Source organism: Pristiophorus japonicus, chromosome 5 (genome assembly GCF_044704955.1).
Source record: "Pristiophorus japonicus isolate sPriJap1 chromosome 5, sPriJap1.hap1, whole genome shotgun sequence".
Taxonomy (NCBI): domain Eukaryota; kingdom Metazoa; phylum Chordata; class Chondrichthyes; family Pristiophoridae; genus Pristiophorus; species Pristiophorus japonicus.
In genome coordinates, this window is record NC_091981.1 from 50919720 (window position 1) to 50941706 (window position 21987).

The window sequence follows — 21987 nt, forward strand, 5'->3', positions numbered from 1 at the left end:
TATTTATCTTAAGGTTATGGCGATGTATTTGTGCTTTCAGGCAATGACAAGAGGATCAATGCAGTGTTTTTTACTGTGTGTATTTGTGTGTGTGTGTGTGTGAGATCCTGTGTGTCTGCGATGTTAAATGGATTGAAGATTTTTACTTTGATTTTCTTTACTTTCTGCAGAAGAAGTCATCTGTAATAGCAGCCAATCAGTGGCGTACGGGGGGAGGACCCACAACCCAGGAGCCTCTGACTGACATCAAGATCCGTGCCCTGTCCCTAGTTGGAGATAGCAACCGTGCCACCACCGGCATTGGAGCTGACCCACTCACACAAGATGGTAAGTTGATCAAAATGCAGTCTATGTTGCAGTCTTCTCATGTCATGTAAGGTAATTGTAACTGTAATGTTGGCCTGGTGTAATGTAATGTAAGTTTATTGTACTGTAATGTTGGCCTCATGTGATGTACTGCAATGTTGGGGGCATGTAACGCAATGCATATATGTATTATCTGTCTGCGATATTTAATGCAATACTGCGGCAGTGATGGACATTTAAGTAAGGCTGCGATAAGTCACTGTACTATGTACTCATGTAACCCTGACCCCTCCCCTGGTGGCAAACTTTTTCAAATGTTGTTTTGTACTTCCAGACTCCGACGAGTCAGACCACACCGACACAGAGAGACCCACTACCTCCACCTCTGGCATCACCCAGTCCTCTCCCGACCTCACCACTGGCAGAGATGAGGAACAGGAAGAGGAAGAGCCGCTGATCCTGGAGTCAGTGGAGGTGGAGGTGGGATAGCTGGAACATCCTCCACCACCCAGTCTGTATTCAGGGGATTCCCCCATGGCTCCTCTGATTCTGCGGGACCAAGTGGTGCACAGCAAGTCACCCCCAGTGTTGCAGCACCTTTGCCGCAGCGACGGAAATTGGTGCAGGAAAGGTCGGTTGCTGTAGATGTGTACCAGGGTGTCTGTCGCAGGCCAGCATCAACATAGGTCGAGAGCTGCTCAAGGCCATGACTATGATAGCCGCAAACATTGCGGCTCTATCAGAGCAGCAGTCGGAGGATATGTCGCGTATGATCACCGCGATAGAGCGAACCGCCGATGCCTTCGAAGCCATGCGGCAATTAACAGGATCGGGACATGATCTGAACCCCTCCGTGCCATAGTAGTCAGCACCTGAGGGTGGAGAGCTGACATCATTTTCCAGCCCTGAAGTCACGCCTTCCACATTGCGAACTTTTCCTGAGGCCCCATTTATTGCGCCTGCAATGACTGACCCCCAATGACAACAACAGCACTCTTGGTGCGGTGCTGCACGCCGGCTTGGTAGCAGCACGGGGAGATCCAGGCTCAGGGGCACTGGGAAAGGGAAGGGTGGGTGTAAGAAAGGGGGGAATAGTCCCAAGGATGGTATAACATGCGGCCGAGGCTGGGGGGGCGAGGTCGTGGCCGAGGTCAGTAATGGGTCTTTTTGTTGTACTTGTGCATTGAATAATTTAAGTTTGATTTGTAAAAGTTTATTAAAGTTGAATAGTTTTGTTAAAGTTGTTATTAAGGTTGTTAAAGTTTTGTTAAAGTTGTTATTAAAGTTGTTAAAGTTGTTGGAGTTGTTTTATTGTTATAAGTTTTACAAAGTTTTAAAATTGTTATATAATTTTGAGATTTTTACATAAACGTTTGAATTTAATTTAAGCGCTCTTGCAAAAGTGTCAAACTTTTGGGGTAACAGTCATCAGGGTAAGGCCTCCTCCTCCTCATCAATCTGCGACCTCCTCCATTACCCTTATAACTCTGCTCAATAAACCTTCTCACATCTGGTTCCTCCTTTCGACAGATTGTCAGCAATACAGGCTGAGATAGTACAGGCCTCATTCTTTTTAAATCTCCACAATATTTTTCGATGAAAGAAATATAACTAAAATGCCTTCTATCTTGATAAGTTACTCAGTAACATTAAAAATACCTTTTCCACCCTAAATTGCACTGTAAAATCAGTGTTCACCTCAGAAATACAGCGGTGCTTCTTTAGCTGACAGTTCCCAATTTCCAAAATGGCGGATCCGTGCACTCCGACCATTCCCGCCCCTTAACATCGCATAAAGCCACCTTTTCCAGGATGGTATGCAGCTCCGGTGGTATGTCGGCAGTATGCGATGAAAATCGGACGTTTTGGGTGGTATGCGGCAGTCCTGCACAGTGGACGGTGTGCATACCACTCGGCAGTATGTCAGTGATGAATATTCCTCCAAGCGGTATGTCGGCGGTATGTCGGTGTTGTTTGATCAAAATCGCATTTTTGGGCGGTACGCGGGTGGTAGGGGGCGGCACGTTGACCAATTTCAGGCTCATAGTGTTCAGTTTCAATCATTCGAGGTCACTGACAAGCTCCACTGAAACTCAGCAGCTCCCGATGGTTCAGTTGAATATTGTAACACAACATTATTTACGGTTTAACAATAATGACGGTCCATGATCTTTATAGATAAACCTCGAGTCAAACAATCAGGAGAAATATTTTCCTTCTGAAATGCTTTTTCACACAAATTTCAATCCATCAGTCTGGAGACAACTGGCTGCAAGCCCCAACCAAACCAGACAGATCCTGAGCATCGCACCATTGAGATTATCAGTCCCCAGCAGGAGATAAAGATCACAGTATGTCATCTTACCTTGTTGCCAATCTTTGGTTCCAAGTATGCAGAACCAATGCATTTGCTTCACAAGATGAAAGATCCCAAATCTAAAAAGAGAAAAAGTCAGAAATGAATTCAAAAGCACTTCCAAACTGGGTCAACAGAAACGTTTTTATTCATGTAATGGATGTCATGGTAGTGGGGAGTGGAACACTTATGTATCCAGTGTCAGCCTCGAGCACTCCCGGATCTGGTGCAGCATTAGTTAGATATAAAGTAAAGTTCCCACTCTCCAGCTCAAACAACATGCCTTAACCACAATCTCAGAAGAGCACATTTTTACAAACTGCAGGGTGACATTTCCATTTCCCACATGTGCCATTCTTACGGCCTCTCTGAGAGGTTGTCAAATGATGTGCAATTTTGTGCTGTGGGCTGTGTCCACCAGGATCTGGATTGAGACAGCAGCTAGCAGACAGAGGAAACTTTCATCCAGTCTGCCTGGATTCAGTTCAAAACCAGTAGCATATCATTCTCCATCCTTGCAGTTCTCATGGATCTAACACTTCAGAACTAGTTGAGTGTCAAAATCCCACATTCAAATAGGTACAGCATAAGTACCCTGATCAAATTATTAAATCAAAAATTCACTCAGTTCATATCAATACAAATAAATTAGCATTTTTAGAGCATCTTTCACATCCTCAAGACATCCCACTGTGCTTTATAGCCAATACATTATTTGAAAATGTAGTCACTGTTGTTATTTAAGTAAATGTAGCAGTTAGTTTTATGTACAGCAAAATCCCATAAACTGCAATGAGATAAATGACCAGATAATCTCTCTTTAGTGATGTTGGTTGAGTGATAAATGTTGGCTAGGGCACCAGGAGAACTCCCAGCTCTCTTTGAGTAGTTCAATGCAATCGTTTGCATCCACATGAGAGGGCAGACAGGGCTTTGGTTTAACGTGTCATCTGAAAGACACCACCTTTGACAATGTAACACTCCATCAGTGCCTCACTTAATTGATAGGTTAGATCACTGTCCAGCTTTGCTGATACCAACACATACGTCGGATCTTGTGAACATGCTTGCCAGTGGGGAAATCTTGCCCAACCTCGCTTACTGGAGCTGCTGCTGATGAATGATTCTCTACCAATTCAAGATCACAGCTATGCTTTTCTCCCTTTCGTTAGCTTTGAATTTGAGTCATTCAGTTTTTTCTTTTTCCCGTGTTTCCTCTTCTTCTTGTTTCTGTTGATCTTCAATCTGCTTCCAATGTTCTTTCTTAGCCTCCAATCTCAGCACTTCTAACTGAAAGGTTTTTTAGAACATAAAAACAGAAGAAATAGGAGCAGGAGCAGGCCATACGGCCCCTCGAGTGCGCTCCGCCATTTAATACGATCATGGCTGATCCGATCATGCACTCAGGTCCACTTCACTGCCCGCTCCCCATAACCCCTTAATCCCTTATCGGTTAAGAAACTGTCGATCTCTGTCTTAAATTTATTCAATGTCCTGGCTTCCACAGCTCTCTGAGGCAGCGAATTCCACAGATTTACAACCCCCTGAGAGAAGAAATTCCTCCTCATCTCAGTTTTAAACGGGCGGCCCCTTATTCTAAGATTATGACCCCTAGTTCTAGTCTCCCCTGTTGTGTATCTGTAAAGCATGCACTCCCATGTTCCGCCACCAGGGAGCTCATCCCCTGAAGTCCCAAGGGATCCCAGCATCCCTTGGGAACACTGTATATAAGCCGGCCCCTGAAGCCTGTTCCTCACTCTGGAGTGTCTTATTAAAGACTGAGGTCACTGTTACTTTAACCTCCCTGTGTGCAGCCTCATCTGTGTTAGGAACACAATAACTGACGACGAGAATACGAATCTAACGCAAAGATGCAGCAAACTGTGGGCATCCTGGAGAAGTTCTCGGAGGGTGAGGACTGGGAAGCCTATGTCGAATAGCTAGACCAGTACTTTGTAGCCAACGAGCTGGACGGAGAAGGAAGCGCTGCAAAAAGGAGAGTGGTCCTCCTCACGGTCTGCGGGGCACCAACCTACAATCTCATGAAGAATTTTCTGGCTCCCGTGAAACCCACAGATAAGTTGTATGAGGAGCTGTGTACACTGGTTCGGGAGCATCTTAACCCGAGGGAGAGCGTGCTGATGGCGAGGTATCGGTTCTACACGTGCCAGCGATCTGAAGGTCAGGAAGTGGCGAGCTACGTCGCCGAGCTAAGGCGACTTGCAGGACAATGTGAGTTTGATGGCTACCTGGAGCAGATGCTCAGAGACTTTTTTGTACTGGGCATTGGCCAAGAGACCATCTTACGAAAACTTTTGACTGTAGAGACACCGACCCTCAGTAAGGCCATTGCGATAGCACAGGCGTTTATGTCCACCAGTGATAACACCAAACAAATCTCTCAGCACTCAAGTGCGAGCAATGTTCATAAATTAACTGGAACTATGTTTGCGAGCAGAAATGTACAGGGCAGAACCCACGAGTCTGCAAGGGCCAGCAGGCCTCAGGTGACCCAGATGACTCAGAGTCCCCAACAAAGGATGAATGCAAGGCAATTCACACCTTGTTGGAGTTGTGGAGGCTTCCATTCAGCCTATTCATGCCGCTTCAAAGGGTATGTTTGCAAGAGCTGTGGAACAATGGGGCACCTCCAACGAGCTTGCAAATGAATTGCAAGCTCTGCAAAACCTGCTAACCACGACATGGCAGGGGAAGATCGGTCCATGGATGATCAAAGCAATTTCGAGCCTCGGAGAGAGGAGGCAGATGCTGAAGTACACGGGGTGCACACATTTTCGACGAAATTTCCATGTATAATGCTAAACATAAAATTGAATGGCTTACCCATAGCCATGGAACTGGACACTGGCGCTAGCCAATCCATCATGAGTACAAAGATGTTTGAGAGACTGTGGTGCAACAAGGCATTCAAACCAGCCCTGAGCCCCATCCACACGAAACTAAGAATGTACACCAAAGAGTTTATCATTGTCCTGGGCAGCGCCATGGTCAAGATCACCTACGAGGGCACGGTGCACGAACTGCCACTCTGGATTGTCCCGGACGATGGCTCCACACTGCTTGGAAGGAGCTGGCTGGGCAAAATCCGCTGGAACTGGATGACATCCGAGCGCTATCACATGTCGATGAGGAAGATCGGTCCATGGTGGATCAAAGCAATTTCGAGCCTCAGAGAGAGGAGGCAGATGCTGAAGTACACGGGGTTCTTAACAAATTTCCTTCCCTTTTTGAGCCAGGCATTGGAAACTTTTCCGGGGCGAAAGTGTGGATCCACTTTGTCCCAGAGGCACGACCCATTCACCACAAGGCGCGAGTCGTACCTCACATGATGAGGAAGAGAGTGGAAATCGAGCTGGACAGGTTGCAAGGTGAGGGCATCATCTCCCCAGTACTCAAAAGTGATGGCACGGTCAGGAATCGCAGCGATTATAAAGTAACTATTAATCATTTCTCGCTACAGGACCAATACCCGCTACCTAAGGCAGATGACCTATTTGCGACGCTGGCAGGAGATAAGACATTCACCAAGCTCGACCTGACTTCAGCCTACATGACGCAGGAGCTGGAGGAGTCTTCAAAGGGCCTCACCTGCATCAACACGCGCAAGGGATCTACAACAGATGCCCGTTTGGAATTCAGTCGGCTGCAGCGATCTTCAAGAGAAACATGGAGAGCCTACTCAAGTCGGTACCACAGACGGTAGTCTTTCAGGACGACATATTGGTCACGGGTCGGGACACCGCTGAGCACCTACAAAACCTGGAGGAGGTCCTCCAGCGACTGGATCGCATAGGGCTGCGGCTGAAGAGGTCGAAATGCGTCTTCATGGCAACAGAAGTGGAGTTTTTGGGGAGAAAGATCGCAGCGGGCGGCATTCGGCACACAGACACCAAGACAGAGGCTATCAGGAACGCGCCCAGGCCACAGAACGTCATGGAGCTGCAGTCGTTCCTGGCACTCCTCAACTATTTTGGTAACTTCCTACCGGGGTTAAGCATCCTTTTAGAGCCCCTACATGTGTTATTGCATAAAGGTGAGAACTGGGTATGGGGAAAAAACAAGTAATTGCTTTTGAGAAAGCCAGAAACATTTTATGCTCCAACAAGCTATTTGTATTGTATAACCCGTGTAAAAAACTTGTGCTAGCATGTGATGCGCCGTCGTATGGAGTCGGGTATGTATTACAACAAGCTAACATTGCGGGGAAGTTGCAACCTGTCGCCTATGCTTCCAGGAGCTTGTCTAAGGCCGAGAGCATGATTGAGAAAAATGCATTAGCGTGTGTGTTCGGGGTAAAGAAAATGTATCAGTACCTGTTTGGCCTCAAATTTGAGCTGGAAACCGATCACAAGCCCCTCGTATCCCTGTTCGCTGAAAACAAGGGGATAAATACTAATGCCTCAGCCCGCATACAAAGGTGGGCACTCACGCTATCAGCATATAATCATACCATCCGCCACAGGCCAGGCACCGAGAACTGTGCAGATGCTCTCAGTCGGCTACCATTGCCCACCACAGGGGTGGAAATGGCGCAGCCTGCAAACTTGTTGATGGTGGCGCAGCCCGCAGATTAGTTGATGGTCATGGAAGCATTTGAAAATGATAAATCACCTGTCACGGCCCGCTAGATTAGGACTTGGACCAGCCAAGATCCTCTGCTGTCCCTAGTAAAAAACTGTGTACTGCATGGGAGCTGGACCAGCATCCCCGTTGAAATGCAACAGCCAATCAAACCGTTCCAGCGGCGAAAGGACGAGCTGTCCATTCAGGCAGACTGCTTGTTGTGGGGTAACCGCGTAGTGCTACCAAAAAAGGGCAGGGAGACGTTCATCTCGGATCTCCACAACACACGCCTGGGTATAGTAATGATGAAAGCGATAGCCAGATGCCACGTGTGGTGGCCCGGTATCGACTCTGACTTAGTGTCCTGTGTACGGCAATGCAGCGTATGTGCTCAGTTGAGCAACGCACCCAGAGAGGCACCACGAAGTCTGTGGTCCTGGCCCTCCAGACCATGGTCGAGGATCCATGTCGACTATGCGGGTCCGTTTCTTGGTAAAATATTCCTGTTGGTGGTGGATGCTTTTTCAAAATGGATTGAATGTGAAATAATGTCGGGAAGCACCGTTACTGCCACCATTGAAAGCCTGAGGGCCATGTTTGCCACCCACGGCCTGCCCGACATACTGCTCAGTGACAACGGGCCATGTTTCACCAGTGCCGAATTTAAAGAATTCATGACCCGCAATGGGATCAAACATGTCACCTCGGCCCCGTTTGAACCAGCCTCCAATGGTCAGACAGAGCGGGCAGTACAAACCATCAAACAGAGCCTTAAATGAGTCACAGAAGGCTCACTCCAAACCTGCCTGAGTACTGCTCAGCTACTGCACGAGACCCCACTCACTCACAGGGGTGCCCCCGGCTGAGCTACTCATGAAAAGGACACTTAAAACCAGACTCTCGCTGGTTCACCTCAACCTGCATGATCAGGTAGAGAGCAGGCGGCAGCAACAAAATGTAAACGATGGTCGCGCCACTGTGTCACGGGAAATTGATGTGAATGACCCTGTGTATGCGCTAAACTATGGACATGGTCCCAAGTGGATCGCAGCCACAGTGATAGCTAAAGAAGGGAATAGGATGTTTTTGGTCAAACTAGACAATGGACAAATTTGCAGAAAGCACCTGGACCAAATGAGGCTGCGGTTCACAGACTGCCCTGAACAACCCACAGCAGACACCACCTTTTTCGAGCCCACAACACACACGCAAAGGATCAACGACACCACGCCGGACCAGGAAATCGAACCCATCACGCCCAACAGCCCAGCAAGGCCAGGCTCACCCAGCAGCCCTACAGGGCCAACAACACGCCAGCCCAGTGAGGGCACAGCCAACACAACAGAACAGACATTTGTACCGAGGCGGTCCACCAGGGAAAGAAAGGCTCCCAATCGCCTCACCTTGTAAATAGTTTTCACTTTGACTTTGGGAGGGGAGTGATGTTGTGTATCTGTAAAGCATGCACTCCCATGTTCCGCCGCCAGGGAGCTCATCCCCTGAAGTCCCAAGGGATCCCAGCATCCCTTGGGAGCTCTGTATATAAGCCAGCCGCTCAGGCCTGTTCCTCACTCTGGAGTGTCTTATTAAAGACTGAGGTCACTGTTACTTTAACCTCCCTGTGTGCAGCCTCATCTGTGTTAGGAACACAATATCCCCTATCAGTGGAAACATCCTCTCTGCATCCACCTTGTCAAGCCTCCTCATAATCTTATACGTTCTTCTGAATTCCAATGAGTAGAGGCCCAACCACCTCAACCTGTCCTCATAATCAACCCCCTCATCTCCGGAATCAACCTCGTGAACGTTCTCTGAACTGCCTCCAAAGCAAGTATATCCTTTCGTAAATATGAAAACCAAAACTGCATGCAGTATTCCAGGTGTGGCCTCACCAATACCGTGTATAACTGTAGCAAGACTTCCCTGCTTTTATACTCCCTTCCCTTTGCAATAAAGGTCAAGATTCCATTGGCCTTCCTGATCACTTGCTGTATCTGCATACTAACCTTTTCTGTTTCATGCACAAGTACCCCCAGGTCCTGCTGTACGACAGCACTTTACAATTTTGCTCTATTTATATAATAACTTACTCTTTGATTTTTTTCTTCCAAAGTGCATGACCTCACATTTCCAACATTATACTCCATCTTTGCCACTCTCTTTGGCCTCATGCTGGTTCCATCTCTGCTCTGTCAGACTAACTCAATTGGTGCAGTATTAATCATTCCCATATGTGCTGAGCTTCTTTCCTTTATTGGAGTTGATTCACATTGCCATATATGCACTTGACACAATGGGGCCAACTTTCGGCCTGAGTTGCTCCTGTTTTTTTGGAGCAACTGGTTTAGAATGGAGTATCTTAGAAATTGCAATTCTCGGCATTTAGTTTGCTCCAGTTCTAGTCAGTTAGAACAGTTTCAGTTTGGAACAGATTTTTTTTTTTAAAGGGGACATGTCCGGCCACTTACGCTCGTTTTGAAAGTTTAGGCAGTGAAAACTTACTTCAAACTAACTTAGAATGGAGTAAGTGTAGATTTTTGTACACTCAGAAAAACCTTGTCTACACTTAGAAAATCAGGCGTAGGTTACAAATCAGGCGTAGGGAATGGGGGGTGCGGGGGGGGGGGGGGGGTTTAAAGGGAATTTTACAAACATTAAACACTTCAGTTTTACAAAAAGAGCCATCATTAATAATAAATGCTAAATACATCAATAAATCAACCAATAAATCAATCAAAAAAAATTTATAAAAAATAAAACATTTTTAAAAAAATCAACAAATAAAACATTTTCTACTTACTGACTGCAGCACCAGGAGTCCTCCAACAGCGTGCTGGGACACCCCCCACCCCCCTCCCCGTGTGTCTCTGTCAGTGTCTGTGTTTCTGACAGTGAGGGGTGGAGGGGAGGGGAGGGGGATGGAGAGGAGTGGGGTGTGAGGGGGTGGAGGGGGGGGTTGGTGAGGGGGTGGAGGGGGTGAGTGGAAGGGTGTGGAGAGGGGGGAGAGAGGGGGAGGGGGGAGGTGGGGGTGTGAGAAGTGGGGGAGAGAAGGGAGGGAGGCGAGGTGGGGAGAGGGGAGGGGGGGAGAGGAGGGAGAGGTGGGAGGGGAGGGAGGGGAGAGGAGGGGGTAAGAGGAGGGGGTAAGGGGAGGGGAGGGGGGATAGAAGGGAGGGGAGGGGAGAGATGAGGGAAAGAGAGAGAAAGAAGGGAGAGAGAAAGAAAGAAAGGAGAGGAAGGCTGAACGGGCCGGGCACGGCCGAGCCCAAGACTGCGAGCTTAGACTGACAGGTAGGTGGCGTCGGGTCCGGGGAGCGCGGGTCGGTCGGTCGGTCGGGGGACGGGTGGTGGGGCGGTCGTTCGTTCGGTCGGTCGGGGGGGGGGAGAGGTCGGGAGCGGAGGTCGGTCGGGTTGGGGGGTAGGTCGGGAGCGGAGGTCGGTCGGAGGTGGGGGGAAGGTCGGGAGCGGAGGTCGGTCGGGGGAGGTCGGGAGCGGAGGTCGGGAACGGAGGTCGCGGGGGCCGTCAGGAGCGGAGATCGGGAGCGGGGGGTCGGGAGCGGAGGTTGGAGGGGGGACATCGGGAGCGGGGGTAGCGGAGGTCGGGTCGGGGGGGCTGTCTGCTGGGGGGGGGAAGCGGGAGTCAAGTCGGGTCGGGTCCCGGTCCGGAGGAAGCAGGGGCCGGGCGTGGGAGGCAGCCTTATCGACGCAGCCCCAGTGAGGCCATTCGGCCAGGGCTAGGAGCTGCGTGCTTCGGGCCCCTCCCACACAGTTTTGGGCGCCTGGAGCTACTGCACATGCGTGCCCACTGTAGCGTGCCTGTGCAGAGGTCCCGGCACTGTTTTCAGCGCAAGGACCTGGCTCCGCCCCCCACAGCTTGTGCTGCGCCGCGCCGAGGGCCAGAGGGCCTGCAGGGAGCTGGAGAATAGGTAAGTTTTTTAGGCGCACTTTGTGGCGCGAAAAACGGGCGTCCAGGTCGGGGCTGCGCCGTTCTAAGCGCGGCCCGAAACTTGGGCCCAAAAAGTGGTTTAACAACGGTACTCCCTTTTGACTGGAACCATATATTTGTGTCTTTTGCATGTGTATTTCTTTAAACTCTTCAAAGGTGGATTGAGTGAACTGTTGGTAGGGTGAGGCTGAATGTGAATTGTTAAACTGCTTTATTTCAAAGTAAGTAAACATACAGAGTAATAGTTATGATTAGATTCACTTCATTTAAATTGATACAGCATGTTGTTGCATGTTGTTTTGCATAATAATACAAAAATAACAAACATGCTATGCTCCCCCACATCAGTGGGTCTTCGAGCTTGGCTTCTAATTATCCTCCAGAATTTCTAACCATTTGTCTCAGAAACATCCCTAAGAAACTTTTATTTAATTGAACTACCTGTGTGGCTTTCTGTTTCAAAAAGTTTTTTTCCTGTGTCTTTATGGTTTTTTTAAATTCTCTTACTTTTCACAGGTAGAAAATGAAATTTCTTTTTACAACATAATGGATGTGAGGCATTTATCAATTGCCAAAACAAGTGAATTAATTGCTTATTATTTACAGTCTTTTGAGGAAACAACATCAAAGCTAGCTCATTAGCATATAAGCTACTTACCACATCAGTGCCTTTTTAACTTGCATAAAAAACACTTCAAATAACACTTTTTTCAAAACATTTTTGTGGAAAAATTATCAAAAGATCCCAAAATGTAACAGCAATATTTCTTCTTTCAATTTTTTGTATAGTGTGAACAAAGTCCTAGAATTCTGCAGCACGTTAAAAACAATTTCTGGGGCAAAGTGAAGAAAATTTTGCAGCAAAAAAATATGGATTCCATGGTAGACCTATTCTGCCTTAGGTGTAAAGATAAGGGGTAAGCCATTTAGGACCGAGATGAGGAGAAACTTCTTCACTCAGAGAGTTTTTAACCTGTGGAATTCCCTACCGCAGAGAGTTGTTGATGCCAGTTTGTTAGATATATTCAAGAGAGAGTTACATATGGCCCTTACAGCTAAAGGGATCAAGGGGTATGGAGAGAAAGCAGGAAAGGGTTACTGAGGTGACTGATCAGCCATGATCTTATTGAATGGTGGTGCAGGCTCGAAGTGCCGAATGGCCTACTCCTGCACCTATTTTCTATGTTTCTATGCTGTATATTACGATGTGGTCAGCAGATATTTTCATCGCAAGAAAAGTGCAACAGATGCAAAAATGAGAACAAGAAACATCACACTTGTCCCATAATTTGCGGTCAGCAGCGAAGCAAAGGTACTCCCGCTAAACTCAAAAAAAGCTGCCCACAGCCTCTTTGGCAAAAAATTTTGATTTCTCGATGTGTAAACATAGAAACATAGAAACATAGAAAATAGGTGCAGGAATAGGCCATTCGGCCCTTCTAGCCTGCACCGCCATTCAATGAGTTCATGGCTGAACATTCAACTTCAGTACCCCATTCCTGCTTTCTCGCCATACCCCTTGATTCCCCTAGTAGTAAGGACCTCATCTAATTCCTTTTTGAATATATTTAGTGAATTGGCCTCAACAACTTTCTGTGGTAGAGAATTCCACAGGTTCACCACTCTCTGGGTGAAGAAGTTCCTCCGCATCTCGGTCCTAAATGGCTTACCCCTTATCCTTAGACTGTGACCTCTGGTTCTGGACTTCCCCAACATTGGGAACATTCTTCCTGCATCTAACCTGTCTAACCCCGTCAGAATTTTAAATGTTTCTATGAGGTCCCCTCTCATTCTTCTGAACTCCAGTGAATACAAGCCCAGTTGATCCAGTCTTTCTTGATAGGTCAGTCCCGCCATCCCGGGAATCAGTCTGGTGAACCTTCGCTGCACTCCCTCAATAGCAAGAATGTCCTTCCTCAGGTTAGGAGACCAAAACTGTACACAATACTCCAGGTGTGGCCTCACCAATGCCCTGTACAACTGTAGCAACACCTCCCTGCCCCTGTACTCAAATCCCCTTGCTATGAAGGCCAACATGCCATTTGCTTTCTTAACTGCCTGCTGCACCTGCATGCCAACCTTCAATGACTGATGGACCATGACACCCAGGTCTCTTTGCACCTCCCCTTTTCCTAATCTGTCACCATTCAGATAATAGTCTGTCTCTCTGTTTTTACCACCAAAGTGGATAACCTCACATTTATCCACATTATACTTCATCTGCCATGCATTTGCCCACTCACCTAACCTATCCAAGTCGCTCTGCAGCCTCACAGCATCCTCCTCGCAGCTCACACTACCACCCAACTTAGTGTCATCCGCAAATTTGGAGATACTGCATTTAATTCCCTCGTCTAAATCATTAATGTACAATGTAAACAGCTGGGGCCCCAGCACAGAACCTTGCGGTATCCCACTAGTCACTGCCTGCCATTCTGAAAAGTACCCATTTACTCCTACTCTTTGCTTCCTGTCTGACAACCAGTTCTCAATCCATGTCAGTACACTACCCCCAATCCCATGTGCTCTACCTTTGCACATCAATCTCTTGTGTGGGACCTTGTCGAACGCCTTCTGAAAGTCCAAATATACCACATCAACTGGTTCTCCCTTATCCACTCTACTGGAAACATCCTCAAAAAATTCCAGAAGATTTGTCAAGCATGATTTCCCTTTCACAAATCCATGCTGACTTGGACCTATCATGTCACCTCTTTCCAAATTGATTATAGTGCTGTCAATAGGAGATTCCAAGTGCAATGCAGCCATGATGTCACCGTGTTGTCTAAGCCGTAAATCACGTTGAACAATTCTCACAGACAGCAAACCAGGAAATGAAAAGCAATGATAATCTGCACTTTTAAAAAATGTTACAGAGATTGTAAATGAAGGTTGGGACATACACATGGGGTGAAGGTAGAAGTTGAAATCAATGAACAAACGTAAAAAAAAGGTTTTTTTAATCTAGTAATTTTTATTATAATGAAGAAATTTGACTTTCCACAAATATAAAAATTAGTTTTTCAGAGCCAGAATGGTTGTTTAGCAATCAGTATGCTGTTCAAACCCCCGTTACACCTATTCCAACAAGGCTTAACATTTAATGGGGTATTTAACAGCAACATTAGCATGGAAAAGCTCAAGTTGTCTTTCGTTCCACTGATTTCACTGATGACATTGATTGGCAGTTATGGAGGGGGCGGGATCCACAGCACAGCCAGTGTCGGATCAGTGAATGACTGACCACAACTTCAGGATTTCTACGTTTAGCTGTGCATGCACTAAATCCTGCAGTTACGGTCAATTTCAGAAGGGTAATGACGGCGAATGCTGACAGTTGACTCTCATTATCCACCGCAGAATACAGGCCCACAAGTTTAACGAGAGACAATAGCAAAATTCTACGGATGCTAGAAATCTGAAATAAAAACAGAAAATGCTGGAAACACTCTGCAGGTCAGGCAGCATCTGCAGAGAGAGAAACAGAGTTAAGGTTTAAAGTTGCTGACCTTGTTCTAGTGAAAGGTCATCAACCTGAAATGTTAACTCTGGCCGCGATTTTACGAACCTCGGCGGGTCCGTGGCGGGCAATGTCGGTGGCGGGTCCCGACCCGGCTGCTGACACCATCCCGGCCTCTGAGATGAATTTCCCTTCATTGGGCTTGTTCAGCCCGCCCAGCACATTTGCCTGCCAATTACAGGAAGCGAGTCTGGTGACTTCATTTGATCATGCATCATCAGCCGGTTTCCTTAAAGGGACCATGTACAAATTTATTTTGACATTTGTGCTGTCAGTGTTCTACAGCATTGAGGTGCTGCAAACACTGACAAACACTGCACAAAGGTGCACGGCTGCACCCAGGCTCTCCCATGACTCCCTCCACAGAGCACGCAAGGAGGTCCTCTTCCTTTCCCATGGGTGGTAGAGACCTCCACAGGAGATCAACACAGCCTGGTTGCAAATTGCACAGGAGGGCACCAGCAGGGATATCTTCAGGAGGACCTGGATGCAGTGCCGCAAATGTCTCAATGATCTCAGTTGATCACGAAACGTTAGTATAAAGCCACACTCAACCTCATCCTGCTGTGCCTCTCATCACACCCCCATCACTCTGCCTTCCCTACCCTACTCCTGCTCATCCTTACTCACACCAACTTACCTTACGCCTCCACCCATCCCTTTCTATGGAGAGAAAGCAGGAAAGGGGTACTGAGGTTGAATGATCAGCCATGATTCTATGTTTCTATCTACATTATCACATTCCCATGTCACTAGCCATCCCTCACACTCACCTTTATCCTCGTGCAATCATACTAACTAACAGCACAAAAGAGTAGGCGCTTAGGTCTTTTATCCAATGTTCTTGTAAAGTTTCTGTTAATGTGGTGTCAAACATTGAAACCTTTATTTTCAACACTTTGCGTTTTTGGACAGATTTGTATGCACCTTTGGAAGTGGCTCAGTGAGTTGCAGTAAATGGTGAGACATAACAGTAACCCCCCGCAATGGTGATGAGTGTGAAAGGGACGGTGTGGACATCATAGGGATCCTTTATGGTGTTGGTGTGAGGTGGTGCCAACCTGGTGCATCATGTGGCAGCCAGAGTGTACAGCATCAAGTAAAGTAAATCTGGCCATTGCGAGGCCTTCCCTGACTCCCAGGCAGCAATGTGGTCGGGTGTTGATGCCCTCTGTCCTGTGCAGCATCACTTGATTATGGAGAAGGTTGATGGTGGTGTTGTTGTTGCTGCTGCTGGTGTGCCTGCTGCTGCTGGTGTTGGGGATGATTGTGGTGGGATTCTGAGGACCAAGGTGAGAGAGTATAAAGGGCACCCATGCTGATGGAATAGATGGCAGGTGAAGTAGAGATGACAGAAGCGATCTGTCAATGGTGAGAGAGGTAATGAGGTCAGACTGGATGGAGACTTGTGTAAAGACTTGCAGCATGGTGAATCTGTTGCGGAAATGCAGTGAGGAAGAGCTTGTGGCTGAGGGAAGATATCTCTGTAAGGTGGGAGCTTTTACTTTACATTTGAAGCTGTCAACTCAACAGCTGATTCAATGGCCACTGACTTCCCACCTCAGCTTAACTGATATGGTTTAACGAGCAGCGAGGACCTCGTGGGCGAGCACGTAAAATCAAAAGATGAGCAAAATGTATTCTTAATGATCTCTAAACAAGGTCATAGTGACCCACCGCTGCATGTTGGGTCTGTTCAGCACCCACAGACCCAACATCAAGGAAAGGCGCGTGGTGGCGGTCCTGACCTGCTGGAGAAAAAAAACACTTTCTCACCTAACCCATCACCAATCGTGCCCACTGTCTCCCCAGAAAATCTCAGCCTCTGTTTCTGTCTCCACAGATGCTGCCTGATCTGCTGAGTGTTTCCAGGATTTTCTGTTCACAGAGAGACATTTTTGTTATAAACACGCCCTGGCTGTGAGCAGTGAACGTGGATCAGGTACAGTGTGATGGAATGTGAGAAATTTCATGTGTCATCTGCAAATAGTGCTAGGGAACCAACAAGAGTGCCAGCGTTTAAATCCAGTCATTGGTCAGTTAAACCAACATCAAAGTCAGACTCCATTATATCCATGCATCGGTTCTTAGTGAGGAGCTTGTCTCTAATGACAGTATACTTTCTAGTTCCTAGCAGCATTCCATGATGGCCCTGTCATTCAGATGACAGACATCAGCGTTATAGAAGCAGATGTTCTACTGAGAAATGAAAAGCAACAAGTGTCACTGTGGTGCAGAGATGTGTTGCGAACGGATCTTGCAAAAATAATTTGCACTCATGACTCCAGTTGCTTTCTATTTGTGTCGATTGTTTTCACCCAAGAAAGAGGACAGTCTGCTGCTGATAATTGCACTACAAAATTGATTTATCCTATGCTGGTCTGGTAATCCAGAGGCCTGGACTAATAATCCACAGACCATGGGCTGCATTTTCGGCTCATTTGCACCTCAGTTAGCGCCCCAGCGAAGCATTAAATGCTGCTTTTGGGAATTATGCCGGGCGTCCAGGATTTACCACCCGGCCGGAAGATTCGGCTATTGGTTTGCGTCGGTGCAAAAACTTACCATCCCACCCTCCGTTTTTAGGGTGATGATGACGTCAATAGTCGTGCAATGCTGCACTAGTGCCCCAGATGGAACATTCAGCCTTAACGCCTCATTTAATGCCCACCCCTAGGAAACATCTGAAAAAAAACAGGTGGTCCCAGGGTGCGGCAGGCGGTACTGGAAGCATTTTCAAATGGAGGGATGAGGATCCTACATCACAGGTCATATTAACTATAACAGTTGTGCACAAAATGCTGTGTGAAGCTCCAACTTCCAAACTTCACTTTTATCTGCCATTACGGTGCCCTTACAACTTCAGTGAGAGAATGTAATGGGGGCATTACTAGTTTGCCAGCATATCATGTTCCATGCTATTGCCAGCCGGTGTCAAGCTGGAGGAAGGACATGTCAGCTCACGGATGATGAGAAGCCGAAGACATCCGGGTAGGAGGGCTTACCCCCATGGGTTTACAGACACCAACGCTCAAATCTCTAGCTCTCTGAGGAGCAGTGTGTGAGAAGGCTGCGCTTCCGAAAGTAAGTGCCGACAGAGATATGCCATCTCCTACAGGCAGACCAATGGAGGCAGCCTTCAATACTCCCCTCAACAAGTATCTGAATTAATTGTGATGTGCTGCATGTTGCACAGCTTGACCATCATGAGGGGCCAGGCATTGTCAATGGGGATTGCAGGCCCACCTCAGGAGGAGGAAGACGATGAAGAGGAGCCTGGTGAGGCCCCCATTGGATAGCCACCCATCAACGGGGGAGGCAGCGTGGAGATGCTGCTGGACCAACACTCGCACATCGTCAGCTCATAATGGACCGGATCTACTAAATGGAGGATTAGAGGGATGGAGCTAATACTGGACACACTATGTGCACATAAAGGCACATCTCTGGTGAACGTTGGAATGATGCACAAGACATCAATGACAAATTATGAGTCATAACTTTTACTGCAATAAAGTCACAAAAGCACCCCCTACCAAAATAAAACCATACAATATACAACGTTACATTGCAGGTAACTTCTTTACCACTGCAAGTTCCGGCTTGGGCACACAAAATCCATTGTGCAACGCCTGACTTAACGCCAATGTACCTCCAAACTTACATTTTCACCGAAACTTGCAGTCAGAGGCGCAAACTATTTTCAGCCGCTAATTTTAATGCCCCGCCGCAATTAATGCCCCAAAATCCATAAAGCCCAAAACCCAGCCCCATAAATTCAAATCCTGCAATGGCAGTTTGAGAATTTGAATTCAGTTTTTTAAAATCTAGAAATAAAAAGGTGGTCAGTAAACGTGACCTGTTGGATTATCGTACCAACACAACTGGTTCACTAATATCCTTTAGGGAAGGAAATTTGCTGTCCTTTCCCGATCTGACCTATATGTGACACCAGTCCCACACCAATGGAGATGGCTCTTAGCTGCCCTGTGAAGTGGCCCAGCGAGCCATTCAGTTGTATAAAATTGCTAGTGGTTTAAGAAGATGGCTCACTACCACTTTCCTGGGCAACTAGGGATGGGCAATAAATGCCAGCCTTGTCAGAGACGTCCACATCCTGAATTAAATAATGCAAATAACGCAGCAAATTGGGAATTTTGTGAAAAAGTTTGACTGATCAGATAATTTATAACCATACATACAGAGGTACAAAAATGACATAAAAAGATCACCTGGCCCATCGGGTCTGTCCCCGACAGTCATGTCGCAATTAAGCATCATGACTCCCAAAGCTCCCACCCATCAACAGCTCTGTAGTCGCCTGAGAAAGGCCAAAAAAGAAGAGGGAAACAAATCTTATGCCAATTCAGGAGAAAATAATTTTAGAAAATTTGAATTAAATGACTTGCAATTAAGGAGTAAGCTGTACTTTGGAACAGTTAGTGAAATTACTTTTCTTTGATGCATCATCATTTGTATTGCCCTCACAGTTAGTGTTTTATTCAGATGTAAGTAATTAATCATTCCATCTGGCCATCAGCAGTAGTTAAGAATAGTTGTGCGGATCACAAGGTTTCGCGAGGTAGGAATCTCTTCCTGTGAAGAACATTCCAACAAATAATTGATTCAGAAAACTCGTTAGATTGTGAATCTTTCTATTTATCTCTGGCTGCATATCCACATTAATCCCAGACATTTGCTTTGAAGAAACTTGCCAACAGAAGTCCAAATCAAAAATGTTCAAATTGAATGCACTTGGAAGTGTTTAGTGGGGCATTTTGAATGGAATGTTATTGCTGCTGGAACAGTTAGACCTTTTACAGATCAGCACAGTGGGTTTGGAACAAACTCCTCAACACAGGGGAGTCCAAACCTTTCGCCTTTGTGGGCCATGTTGATGAGTACTATGGAGCCCCGAGGACCATATTTACACTTTCATTCCCATTAATTTGTATGAATCCCAAGTTGCTGATACAAACAAAACCTTGGTGGTTTAGGACGTATTGAGAAAACAGAGGCTTAAAACAGCCTATTCCAAACCTCCAGGCACACAACATTTTAAACAGCATAAATCAGTGAATAGCATAAGCACAAGTAGGGTTGAGTTACCTGGGCTTTTGAGGCCAGACGGCTAGGGCTTGGGTGTCATATGTGGCTCATGACCCACTGTTTGGACACCCACATCTCCTTACGTGCAGCAACTGGGTGACAATGTACCAAGTGAGATCAAGGTGGCTTTCATATTCAAGCTTCTGGTATTTTTTTGCCCAAGTTCCTCTTCCTACTGTCCTGAAGGTATTGCTTCTTGCTAAGCCATGGACCCAGAGCCACAAGCCACCCTTTAGCACCTTGCCCAATGGGCCATTCTTCATGGAGAGCCTAGGTAACCTCCGACTTCACTTCGCTACGACAAACCATCTTGTTAAACCCCCCTCTCCTCTGTCCGCTCCACCTTCACCTCCAATAACAAGTGTGAGGAGCTCATGGATTTCTTCATCACTAAGATTGAGACCATCCGATCAGCTGCCTTCTGCCACTTTTCCCCCTACCCCAGCCTACTAAGCCAAACTTCCTCTAAGATACCACCTCCCCCCTCTCCGCCCTAGCCCTCAGCTCACAAATGTCTCTACTTTCGCTTCTATCTCTCCTCATGTCCTCTTCGAGCTCAACTTCTTCATGAGAACCACTTCCTGTTTCCTTGATCATATTCCCACCAAACTGCTGACCATCCAACTTTGCTTCCTGTCCCCATTTTAGCTAATTTGTAAACAATTTCCTCTCCCCAGGTACTGTCTCCTCTCCTTTAAATCTGCTGCCACTACCACCTGCCTCAACCCTTAACCCCTCTGTTCTTGCAAACTACCGTCTCATCTTCAGCCTCCTTTTTCTCTCCAAATCCTTGAACGTGTTGTCACTTCCCAAATCCATGTCCATCTTTCTCACACCTCCTTGTTTGAACCCTTCCAATCCGGGTTCCGTCCCTGCCACAGCACTGAAACAGCCCTATCAAAGACACAGATGACATCCTATGTGACTGTGACCATGGTAAACTATCCCTCCTCATTACTTCTCGGTCTGTCTGTACCCTTTGACACGGTTGACTACTCCATCCTCCTCCAAAGCCGCTCTTCCATTATCCAGCTGGTTGGGACTGAACTCATCTGGTTCCATTCCAGTCACAGCTAGAGAATTACCTTCAATGGCTTCTCCTTCCACTCCTGCACTGTTACCTCTAGTTACCCCCAAGGATCTATTCTTGGCCCCCTCCTATTTCTCATCTGCACGCTACCCTTCTGCGACATCATTCCAGAACACAGCATCAGGTTCCACATGTATGCTGACAATAGCCAGCTCTACCTCACCACTACCTTCTTGACCCCTCCAATTTCTCTGATTGGTCAAGCTCCTTGTCCAACATTAAGTACTGCATGAACAGAAACTTTTAAAATAATTAAATATGGGGAAGACTGAAGCCATTGTCTTCGGTCCCCACCACAAACTCTGTTCCATAGCCACTGACTCCATCCCTCTCCCTGGCCACTATCTGAGGCTGAATAAGTCTGTTCGTAATCTCGCCGTCCTATTTGACCCTGAGCTGAGCATCCAACCCCATGACTTCTCCATCACAATTACCGCCCTACTTCAACCTCTGTAATATCGCCCATGACCACCTCATCTGCTGCCAAAACCCTCATCCATGCTTTTGTTACCTGTAGATTCAATTATCTGAATGCTCTCCTGGCCAGCCTCCCATTTTCCACCTTGTTTTGTATTTAACCCTTGGCAACCTGTATCACACCACCACCAGAGGGCCTACCTGTTGGAGTCCCAAGGGATCCCAGCATCCCTTGGGAGCACTGTATATAAGCAGGCCACCCATGCGGTACCTGCACTCTGGAGTCTTATTAAAGGAGCTAAGGTCACACTTACTCATTGCTCACAGTACTCAGTTTCATCCTTTATTATGAGCTTATCAATTGGCGACGAGATAACGAACAACTGCGCGAAAATGCGAAGAACAGTTGGTATCCTGGAGAAGTTCTCAGAAGGGGAAGGCCTTCGTGGAGCGACTCGTGGCCAACGAGCTGGAAGGGGACGAGAACGCTGCCAAACGAAGGGCAATCCTCCTAACTGTCTGTGGGGCAACAATCCTGGCCTCATGAAGAATCTTCTAGCTCCGGTTAAACCAACAACCAAATCCTATGAAGAATTGTGTATGCTGGTCCGGGAGCACCTAAATTCTAAGGAAAGCGTTTTGATGGCGAGGTATCGGTTCTA

At 47.1% G+C, this 21987-nt stretch overlaps 1 long non-coding RNA gene across 1 annotated transcript in view; it reads right to left on the bottom strand.

The window, feature by feature from the left end:
- Positions 1–21987, bottom strand: part of LOC139263801 (uncharacterized) — a 558088-nt gene that overhangs the window by 251961 nt on the left and 284140 nt on the right. Inside the window, exon 3 of the long non-coding RNA XR_011593210.1 lies at positions 2672–2742. This is a non-coding gene — a long non-coding RNA (uncharacterized lncRNA). The remainder of the gene's footprint in view (positions 1–2671; positions 2743–21987) is intronic.